The sequence below is a fragment of the Triticum urartu genome, chromosome 5A (assembly GCF_056163025.1).
Source record: "Triticum urartu cultivar PI428250 chromosome 5A, HENAU_Tu73, whole genome shotgun sequence".
NCBI lineage: Eukaryota > Viridiplantae > Streptophyta > Magnoliopsida > Poales > Poaceae > Triticum > Triticum urartu.
In genome coordinates, this window is record NC_141877.1 from 415,212,376 (window position 1) to 415,224,736 (window position 12,361).

Here is a 12,361-nt window from a genome sequence, read left to right on the forward strand (position 1 = left end):
CCTTAGAGCACGCTTCCGCTCCCTCTTGGGAATGTGGGTTGCGTATATCATGTTCACCGTTTTCACTTGTGGAGGGAAACCCTTCTGTCCTCCCGTGTTCGACGGCCGGGGCTCCTCCTCGTCATCACTATGCAGCCCCTTGTCCTTGTTTTCGGCATTTAATTTGCCGACCTGCTTGAACACCCAGCATTCTCTGTTGGTGTGATTTTCTGGCTTGTCGGGGGTGCCGTGGATTTGACACAAGCGATCCAGTATGCGATCCAAACTAGACGGAGCCGGAGTACTTCTTTTAAATGGCTTTTTCTGCTGACCGGATCTAGAGCCTCTGAATCCGGCATTGACTGCCGTATCCTCGGTGTTATCGCCGTTATTGCGGTGCTTTGGTCTGTTACGACGTTGTCTGCCATTGGCATCTTTGGTATCCAAAGTGCCCGGATTCCTCGATGTGTTATTGCTGCGAGCCAGCCAGCTATCCTCGCCTGCGCAAAAGCGGGTCATGAGTGTCGTGAGGGCTGCCATAGACTTCGGCTTCTCCTGGCCAAGGTGGCGGGCAAGCCACTCGTCACGGATGTTGTGCTTGAATGCCGCTAGGGCCTCTGCGTCCAGACAGTCGACAATTTGGTTTTTCTTAGTCAGGAACCGAGTCCAGAATTGTCTGGCCGATTCCCCTGGCTGCTGAGTTATATGGCTCAAGTCATCAACATCCGGTGGTCGCACATAAGTGCCCTGGAAGTTTTCAAGGAATGCGTCTTCCAGATCCTCCCAACAGCCGACGGAGTCTGCTGGCAAGCTATTCAGCCAATGTCGAGCTGGTCCTTTGAGTTTTAGTGGGAGGTACTTGATGGCATGTAGATCATCACCGCGAGCCATGTGGATGTGAAGGAGGAAATCCTCAATCCATACAACAGGATCTGTTGTACCATCATATGATTCGATATTTACGGGTTTGAAACCCTCCGGGAATTCGTGATCCACAACTTCATCAGTGAAGCATAGGGGGTGTGTGGCGTCTCTATGCCGGGCTATATCACGACGCAGTTCATATGAGTCTTGTCTGATGTATTCGGCCCAGCCGGATTTGCTTTTGGTGTATCCGGCGCGACGATCATCGTCCCGTGTTGGCGCGCGTGTCCGTGACCCGTATATTGACCTAGCAAGTTATGCCTTACTGTCCAATACGTCTCGCAGGTCCCGTGTGTTGCCCCGGGCCTTGGTATTTTTGATTAAGTGGCGGGGGGGTGCAGGCTGAACTTCAGGCTGAAACGCCTCTTTGGCTCGGCCACGCAGTGGCCGGTCAGCCGCATTGTACACTGGTACAGGAGGTTTCAATGCTTCCTCCTCGAGGTGAGGTAGCAACCTGCGTTTTGGGTAACTCTTGGAGGGGTGCTCGAGTTTGTATTCCTCGGCCGCAAGGACTTCGGTCCATCTGTCTGCTAGCAAGTCTTGGTCAGCTTGAAGCTGTTGTTGCTTTTTCTTCAGGCTATTCAGCTGTTGTTGTTGCTGTGGCCATAAGCCGGCGCTTGAAGCGCTCTTGCTCGACAGGGTCCTCAGGCATGATAAATTCTTCGTCGCCGAGGCTCGCCTCGTCTTCGTAGAGAGGCATGCAATTATCCTCCTCCGGTTCTCCATCTGCTGCCCGCTCTGGAGGGCTAGCTTGTTCGTCCTCCGGCTCTGCATCGTGCTGGAGGGGATTGTTGTTGTCTTCGACACTATCCGGAGTGTTATTATCTCCTATGCCGGTATCACTACTTTTTTGTGGCGGGACTTAGAGCGGTGTCGCTGACGTCGTCGCTTGGGTTGCTTCTTGGAGGGGTCATCCTCCGCTGTCTCATCGCCATTGCCTTATTTAGGAGTGTCCACCATATATATGTCGTATGATGATGTGGCGGTCCAGCGCCCTGTGGGCGGTGGTTCCTGCTCGTCTCCTGCATCGTAGTCCACACCGTCGATGTCTTCGGAGTCGAAGTCAAGCATGTCGGTTAAATCGTCGACAGTGGCTACTAAGTGGGTGGTGGGTGGGCAGCGAATTTCTTCGTCGTCCGCATCCCATTCTAGCCGGACATAGTTCGGCCAAGGTTCTCCTGACAGGGAGAGGGACCTCAATGAATTTAGCACATCGCCAAAGGGCGAGTGCTGAAAGATATCCGCGGAGGTGAACTCCATGATCGGCGCCCAGTCGGATTCGACGGGCACGGATGTAAGTGGCTCGGAGTCCGTGGCCGGAGGTGAATCCAGAGGTTCGGCGACACGGCTCTCGTAAGGGGTGAAGTCAGTATCCGGCTCTATCCCCACTGAGGGTGCGGTCTATCCCTCCGCTCTCGGATGGCGCGATTTGCTCCGGATCGACGGCCAGAGTAGTTGCAGATGCGATCTCCCGAACACTGTCCGAAGGCAGAGTTATGTCGTGCTCGTCGTGACTGTGCGGCGCACCTAACACGGGATCGAATCCATCGAAGATCAAGTCTCCACGAACGTCGGCAGTGTAGTTTAAGTTTCCAAATGTGACCTGATGGCCAGGGGCGTAGCTCTTGATCTGCTCCAGATGGCCAAGCGGATAGGCCTGCAGTGCAAAGCCGCCGAATACAAAGATCTGTCCGGGGAGGAAAACCTCACGCTGGACCGCATCGCTATCGATGATCGAAGGAGCTATCAAGCCTTATGGTGACGACACAGTGGAACTCTCAATGAAAGCACCAATGTCGGTGTCAAAACCGGCGGATCTCGGGTAGGGGGTCCCGAACTGTGCGTCTAAGGCGGATGGTAACAGAGGGCAGGGGACACGATGTTTACCCAGGTTCGGGCCCTCTTGATGGAGGTAATACCCTACGTCCTGCTTGATTGTTCTTGATGATATGAGTATTACAAGAGTTGATCTACCACGAGATCGTAGAGGCTGAACCCTAGAAGCTAGCCTATGGTATGATTGGATGTTGTCCTACGGGCTAAACCCTCCGGTTTATATAGAAACAAGAGGGGGCTAGGGTTACACAAGGTCAGTTACAAGGGAGGAGATTTACATATCTGTATTGCCTAGCTTGCCTTCCACGCCAAGGAGAGTCCCATCCGGAAACGGGACGAAGTCTTCAATCTTGTATCTTCATAGTCCAACAGTCCAGCCAAAGGATATAGTCCGGCTGTCCGGAGACCCCCTAATCCAGGACTCCCTCACCCCACTCGGGGAACCCCCCAGGCGCAGCCAGGGCCCGTTGTGTTCCTTCTGGTCCATAAAAATTCTCCGTATAGTTTCGGGGCATTTGGACTCCGTCTGATATTGATTTTCTATGATGGAAAAAACATGGAAAAAACAACAACTGCCACTTGGCACTATGTCAATAGGTTAATACCAAAAAATGATATAAAATAACTATAAAATTATTATAAAACATCCAAGATTGATAATATAACAGCATGGAACAATCAAAAAGTATAGATATGTTGGAGACGTATCAGGGTCTTGGTAACCGCCACGTTGCAGATGGTGGGGGTGCAGAGCATCGGAAGCGCGCCGGCGCCTGCGGTGGTTGCAGGGTGGTCTCTTGAGTCGAAGATGAGGTCAGCCTTGGGTGCCGCCCTTCCCGGAGGAGTTCCCTGATGCACGTGGGTGGCGCCCACCTGACGAAAAAACTGCTTGACATGGCGGTCCAAGGGCGGCACCTGCGAGCCGCCGAGGAGAGCTGCAACGACGTGGGGTGCTCACGCCGCGAAGCGCACGACAAAGAGGCCGCGCAGCTCCTCCCAGGAGGCCACAAAAGATCCCGGTAGGCTGAGCAGCCAGGCATGCGGTGCGCCCGCGAGGGCCATGGGAAACCAGTTGGCCATGACCTTGTTGTCGCCACCGGCCTCCCAAACGGCTCCCTCCAACGCCTGAAGGAAGGCCGCGGGGTTCGCAGCGCCGTCGTAGCGGGGCGGCATCTCTGGCCTGAACTTGGGCGGCCACTGCACCCGCCGGAGGATGGGGTGAAGGCTCGGAGGCCCTCGGCTCCTCTGAGGGCACGCGTCGGTCCGGTCGATGGGGAAACGTCCACCATGAAAGCTGAACGGCAGAGCGTGGTGGATGGAGTGGCGGATCTCCGACGCACCCCTACCTGGCGCGCCAAATGTCGGATTCAGGGTTCCGCAGACCCCTGAGAGGTTCGAACACTGGGGTGCATGCGAAGAACTCGTCCACCCCAGCCTGCCTGCTCGCCGATCCCACGGCCTAGCTCGACGAACCCAATGGACAAGAGACACAACAGTTTACCCAGGTTCGGGCCACCTTGCGGTGTAAAATCCTACTCCCGCTTTGTGGTGGATTGGCCTCGAAGGGCTGAGGATGAACTAGTACAGTGGAGAACAACCTCAGGAGGAGAGGTGTTCTTGCGCTCGATGAGCTGGTGGGTGTGAGGATGACCTAAATGATCCGTCCCCCTCTATGGTGGTGGCTAAGTCCTATTTATAGTGGCCTTGGTCCTCTTCCCAAATGTGAGGCGGGAAGGGATCCCACAACGGACAAATTCAAAGGAAGACAACTAGTACATGCTATCTTGACAAAAGTAGTCTTCGCATGCAAAAGATCCTGGTTGTGACGCCGCAGTGGGCTCCGCGATGACTTTCGTCCTGCTGTCCCGGCGGTCTTGGTCTTGTTGCACCGGAATGGAAACCTTTAGCTGATCCCTCGGGACTCCGCGCCTGCACTTGCCTCCTTAGCACCAAAGTGGAAACTGGTACACTGCGCCGGCTGGCGCCCACCTGGTCTTGGTCGTCATGGCTCACGTCATATGAACCTCACGAGGTGCACTTTGCATTGATATCTCCACTCCTTGGGAGCCAGCCTGGGGAGCCCCCCCCCTCGAGGGAGGTCTTGGTGCCGTCCGCCTCGTGAGGGTCTTGGGTTGTTGATCCTGAAGCTGGGTCATACCAGGCCGTCGACAGAGCCACGCCGTGGGCTGCACGTAGGCAAGTCTGGGTACTCTCGTTCCCAGAACGCCGATAAATATTTACCTAGGTTCGGGCCCGCTCAAAGAGGTAATACCCTACTTCCTGCTTGATTGTATTGATGATGATGTATCGATTACAGGTTTGATCTACCTCAAGATCGTAAGTAGAGTTCTAACCCTAAGGCTAGGTGATTGCAATTGTGATCCTCCCGCTATGGACTAGACCTCCTATGTTATATAGACACCAAGGGTACCTAGGGTGAACATTGTCGGTTGCTGATCTAGGGTTACGTGCACCACCGAGCCGGTGCAGGTCTTGGAGTCCACGCCAAGTCTTCGCTAGAGTCCATCTTGATCACTCCGAAGTATGAGGCTTCCAAAGTCCTTCCATAGAGAAAGGGTGTGCCATAAACTTGGCCTTATGGATTGTGGGCCAACTAGGCAGTACCCCCTAATCCAGGACACTGTTAGTGAGTGAAAAGAAAAGGACCCCGAAGCGGTAGACAACGATCGACACCACAAGGACAATGACGTTCTTCAACATTAACGTATTTAGGAAGAAAATGATGCTCAAGCGCTGTCGTCATCAGATCTAACCACCGGAGCCGAGAGATTTTCACCTACAGAACAACTCCGAATATATTTGGGCCATGCCCCCAACAATGTAATGATGCAAAAAACGTCTTCATTATCAGGTATAAACCAACTTGGGTCAGACCCATGGTTTTCACCCGTAGCTCGAGACCGGCTACTCGAGAAGCACCATCAAATCAGAGTGAATGATGTCTTGTCGCCACAACTTTTCCACGACCCTAGCAGCTACATGCAATAGGCTAGAATCTCACCACCACCACAGCACAAACCATACGCTCTACGTCAAGCTATTGCTTGTAAATTGCATCTCACAGTCGGTAGTAAATTGGATCGAGTGAGAGCCACCACACCCACAGAGGAGACTTCCAGTTGCATCCCGCAACTTCGTCAGTTCACACTAGTCACCTCAACAACGACACACACAATACCCTTCAGAACGAAGGTCCGGAAGCACCGAACGGGTCCCGGGCAGATCCAGATGCCAGCAGCCAGCATGCACCCAAGCGCCATCAGATTCGGTGGACACAGAGTTGGTTGCGGCCAGATCATGCTAGGGAAAAGCCTTTAAGGACACATTTGGTAGGCTGCATATACCTCAGCCAGGCCCACGCAAGAAGAAAAAGGCCCGTTTGGTTACCCGCATTCACTATAGGGCATGCATAGTGATACGTCTCCAACATATCTATAATTTTTTATTGCTCCATGCCATATTATCTACTATTTTGGACATTATTGGGCTTTATTATCCACTTTTCTATTATTTTTGGGACTAACCTATTAACCGGAGGCCCAGCCCAGAATTGCTGTTTTTTGCCTGTTTAAGGGTTTCGAAGAAAAGGAATATCAAACGGAGTCCAAACGGAATGAACCCTTCGGGAACGTGATTTTCTCAACAAAAAAGACCCGGGAGACTTGGACCCTACGTCAAGACACAAAAGAGGAGGCCACGAGGTAGGGGGCGCACCTACCCCCCCAGGCGTGCCCTCCACCCTCGTGGGCCCCCTGTTGCTCCACCGACGTACTCCTTCCTCCTATATATACCTACGTACCCCCAAACGATCAGATACAGAGCCAAAAACCTAATTCCACCGCCGCAACTTTCTGTATCCATGAGATCCCATCTTGGGGCCTCTTCCAGAGCTCCGCCGGAGGGGGCATCGATCACGGAGGGCTTCTACATCAACACCATAGCCTCTCCGATGAAGTGTGAGTAGTTTACCTCAGACCTAAGGGCCCATAGTTATTAGCTAAATGGCTTCTTCTCTCTTTTTGGATCTCAATACAATGTTCTCCCCCTCTCTTGTGAAGAACTATTCCATGTAATCTTCTTTTCGCGGTGTGTTTGTTGAGACCGATGAATTGTGGGTTTATGATCAATTCTACCTATGAATAATATTTGAATCTTCTCTGAATTCTTTTATGTATGATTGGTTATCTTTGCAAGTCTCTTCGAATTATCAGTTTGGTTTGGCCTGCTAGATTGATCTTTCTTGCAATGGGAGAAGTGATTAGCTTTGGGTTCAATCTTGCGGTGTTCTTTCCCAGTGACAGTAGGGGCAGCAAGGCACGTATTGTATTGTTGCCATCGAGGATAACAAGATGGGGTTTTCATCATATTGCATGAGTCTATCCCTCTACATCATGTCATCTTGCTTAAGGCGTTACTCTGTTTTTAACTTAATACTCTAGATGCATGCTGGATAGCGGTCGATGAGTGGAGTAATAGTAGGAGATGCAGGCAGGAGTCGGTCTACTTGTCTCGGACGTGATGCCTATATACATGATCATACCTAGATATTCTCATAACTATGCTCAATTCTGTCAATTGCTCTACAGTAATTTGTTCACCCACCGTAGAATACTTATGCTGTCGAGAGAAGCCACTAGTGAAACCTATGGCCCCCGGGTCTATCTTTATCCAATTGATCTCCTACTACTTAGTTATTTCCTTTGCTTTTTACTTTGCCTTTATTTTACTTTGCATCTTTATCACAAAAATACCAAAAACATTATCTTATCATATCTATCAGATCTCACTCTCGTAAGTGGCCGTGTAGGGATTGACAACCCCTATCCGCGTTGGTTGCGAGGATTTATTTGTTTTGTGCAGGTACAAGGGACTCGCGCGTAGCCTCCTACTGGATTGATACCTTGGTTCTCAAAAACTGAGGGAAATACTTACGCTACTTTGCTGCATCATCCCTTCCTCGTCGGGGAAAACCAACGCAGTGCTCAAGAGGTAGCAAGAAGGATTTCTGGCGCCGTTGCCGGGGAGGTCTACGCAAAAGTCAACATACCAAGTACCCATCACATACCCTTACCTCCCGCATTACATTATTTGCCATTTGCCTCTCGTTTTCCTCTCCCCCACTTCACCCTAAGTGTTTTATTCGCCCTCTCTCTCTCTCTATCCTCCATCTCCTTCTTTATTTGCCTCTTTTTTGCCCGCTTGCTTTTTGTTTGCTTGTGTGTTAGTTGCTTGCTTGTCACGACGGCTCAAGATAATACTAAATTGTGTGACTTTACCAATACCAACAACAATGATTTTATTAGCACACTGATTGCTCCTCTTACCGATGCTGAATCTTGTGAAATTAATACTGCTTTGCTGAATCTTGTCATGAAAGATCTGTTTTCCGGCCTTCCTAGTGAAGATGCCGCTACCCATCTGAATAGCTTCGTTGATTTGTGTGATATGCAAAAGAAGAAAGATGTGGATAATGATATTGTTAAATTGAAGCTATTTCCTTTTTCGCTTAGAGATCGTGCTAAAGCTCGGTTTTCGTCTTTGCCTAAAAATAGTATTGATTCATGGAATAAGTGCAAAGATGCTTTTATCTCTAAGTATTTTCCTCCAATTAAGATCATCTCTCTTAGAAACGATATTATGAATTTTAAGCAACTTGATCATGAATATGTTGCACAAGCTTGGGAGAGAATGAAACTAATGATACGTAATTGCCCTACTCATGGTTTAAATTTGTGGATGATTATACAAAAAATTTATGCCGGATTGAATTTTGCCTCTAGAAATCTTTTAGATTCGGTCGCGGGAGGCACTTTTATGGAAATCACTTTAGGAGAAGGTACTAAACTCCTAGATAATATTATGGTTAATTATTCTCAATGGCATACTGAAAGATCTACTAATAAAAAGGTGCATGCGATAGAAGAAAATAATGTTTTGAGTGGAAAGATGGATGAACTTATGAAATTATTTGCTAATAAGAGTGTTTCTTCTGATCCTAATGATATGCCCTTGTCTACTTTGATTGAGAATAATAATGAATCTATGGATGTGAATTTTTTTGGTAGGAACAATTTTGGTAACAACGCGTATAGAGGAAATTTCGACCCTAGGCCTTATCCTAGTAATCCCTCTAATAGTTATGGTAATTCCTACAACAATTCTTATGTAAATTATAATAAGATGCCCTCTGATTTTGAATCTAATATTAAAGAATTTATTACTTCGCAAAAGAATTTCAATGCTTTGATTGAAGAAAAATTGCTTAAGATTGATGATTTGGCTAGGAACGTTGATAGAATTACTGTTGATGTTGATTCTTTGAAACTTAGATCTATTCCACCTAAGCATGATATCAATGAGTCTCTAAAATCCATGAGAATTTCCATTGATGAGTGCAAAGAAAGAACCGCTAGGATGCATGCTAAGAAAGATGCCTTTATAAGAGCGTGTTCTTCTAGTTCCTATGAAAATAAAGATGAAGATCTAAAAGTTATTGATGTGTCCCCTATTAAATCTTTGTTTTGCAATATGAATCTTGATAATGATGGGACTGAATATGATCCACCTTTACCTAGAAGGCGTTCTAAGAATTCGGAATTTTTTGATCTTGATGCTAAAATTGATAAAAGTGGGATTGAAGAAATTAAAACCCTAGATGTTGCTAAACCCACTATTATGGATTTCAAGGAATTTAACTATGAAAATTGCTCTTTGATTGATTATATTTCCTTGTTACAATCCGTGCTAAATTCTCCTCACGCTTATAGTCAAAATAAAGCGTTTATTAAACATATCGTTGATGCCTTGATGCAATCTTATGAAGAAAAATTTGAATTGGAAGTTTCTATCCCTAGAAAGCTTTATGATGAGTGGGAACCAACTATTAAAATTAAAGATCATGAATGCTATGCTTTATGTGATTTGGGTGCTAGTGTTTCCACGATTCCAAAGACTTTGTGTGATTTGTTAGATTTCCGTGATTTTGATGATTACTCTTTAAACTTGCACCTTGCGGATTTCACTATTAAGAAACCTATGAGGAGAATTAATGATGTTCTTATTGTTGCAAATAGGAATTATGTGCCCGCAGATTTTATTGTTCTTGACATAGATTGCAATCCTTCATGTCCTATTATTCTTGGTAGACATTTCCTTAGAACGATTGGTGCAATTATTGATATGAAGGAAGGAAATATTAGATTCCAATTTTCATTAAGGAAAGGCATGGAACACTTTGCTAGAAAGAAAATTAAATTACCTTATGAATCTATTATGAGAGCCACTTATGGATTGTCTACCAAAGATGGCAATACCTAGATCTATCCTTGCTTGTTATGCCTAGCTAGGGGCGTTAAACGATAGCGCTTGTTGGGAGGCAACCTAATTTTATTTTTATTCCTTGGTTTTTTGCTCCTGTTTAGTAATAAATAATTTATCTAGCCTCTGTTTTGGTTGTGTTTTTTTGTGTTTAAGTAGTGTTTGTGCCAAGTAGAACCGTCGGGAAAAGTTTGGGAAAGTCTTGTTACACTTGCTGTAAAAAAACAGAAACTATAGCGCTCACGAGAACTGCTGTCATTTTTATTTGGAAAGTGCTATTTAGTTAATTATTTTTGAAGATGATTAATAGATAAATTCCTCACGTCCAGCAATTTATTTTAGAATTTTTGGGGTTCCGGATCTTGCGCTAGCTACAGATTACTACAGACTGTTCTGTTTTTGACAGATTCTGTTTTTCGTGTGTTATTTGCTTATTTTGATGAATCTATGGCTAGTAAAATAGTTTATAAACCATAGAGAAGTTGGAATACAGTAGGTATAACACCAATATAAATAAAGAATGAGTTCATTACAGTACCTTGAAGTGGTCTTTTATTTTCTTTCGCTAACGGAGCTCACGAGATTTTCTAGTTTGAGTTTTGTGTTGTGAAGTTTTCAAGTTTTGAGTAAAGATTTGATGGATTATGGAACAAGGAGTGGCAAGAGCCTAAGCTTGGGGATGCCCATGGCACCCCCAAGATAATCTAAGGACACCTAAAAGCCAAAGCTTGGGGATGCCCCGGAAGGCATCCCCTCTTTCGTCTACTTCTATCGGTAACTTTACTTGGAGCTATATATTTATTCGCCACATGATATGTGTTTTTCTTGGAGCGTCTTGTATGATTTGAGTCTTTACTTTTTAGTTTACCACAATCATCCTTGTTGTACACACCTTTTGATAGAGCCATACATGATTTGGAATTTGTTAGAGTACTCTATGTGCTTCGCTTATATCTTTTGAGTTATATAGTTTTGCTCTAGTGCTTCACTTATATCTTTTAGAGCACGGTGGTGGATTTGTTTTATAGAAACTATTGATCTCTCATGCTTCACTTAGATTATATTGAGAGTCTTAAATAGCATGGTAATTTTCTTAAAATCCTAATATGCTTGGTATACAAGATTAATAATAGAACTTTCTTATGAGTGTGTTGAATATATGAGAAGTTTGATGCTTGATAATTGTTTTGAGATATAAAGATGGTGATATTAAAGTTGTGCTAGTAGAGTAATTGTGAATTTGAAGAATACTTGTGTTAAAGTTTGTGATTCCCGTAGCATGCACGTATGGTGAACCGTTATGTGATGAAGTCGGAGCATGATTTATTTTTTGATTGTCTTCCTTATGAGTGGTGGTCGGGGATGAGCGATGGTCTTTTCCTACCAATCTATCCCCCTAGGAGCATGCGCGTAATATTTTGCTTTGATAACTTGTAGATTTTTGCAATAAGTATATGAGTTCTTTATGGCTAATATTGAGTCCATGGATTATACGCACTCTCACCCTTCCACCTTTACTAGCCTCTCTAATACCGCGCATCTTTCGCCGGTATTATACACCCACCATATACCTTTCTCAAAACACCCACCATACCTACCTATTATGGCATTTCCATAGCCATTCCGAGATATATTGCCATGCAACTTTCCACTATTCCGTTTATTATGACACACTCCATCTTTGTCATATTGCTTAGCATGATCATGTAGTTGACATCGTATTTGTGGCAAAGCCACCATTCATAATTCTTTCATACATGTCACTCATGAGTCATTGCACATCCCGGTACACCGTCGGAGGCATTCACATAGAGTCATATTTTGTTCTAAGTATCGAGTTGTAATTGTTGAGTTGTAAAAAAAATAAAAGTGTGATGATCATCATTATTAGAGCATTGTCCCAGTGAGGAAAGGATAATAGAGACTATGATTCCTCCACAAGTCGGGATGAGACTCCGGATGAAAAATTAAAAAAAAAGAGAGAAAGAAAAGAGGCCATAAAAAAGAGAAAAGGCCCAAATAAAAAAATATGAGAAAAAAAGAGAGAAGGGACAATGTTACTATCCTTTTACCACACTTGTGCTTCAAAGTAGCGCCATGATCTTCATAGTAGAGATTCTCTGATGTTATCACTCTCATATACTAGTGGGAATTTTTTATTATAGAACTTGGCTTGTATATTCAATGATGGGCTTCCTCAAATCGCCCTAGGTCTTCATGAGCAAGCAAGTTGGATGCACACCCACTTAGTTTCTTTTTGAGCTTTCATATACTTATAGCTCTA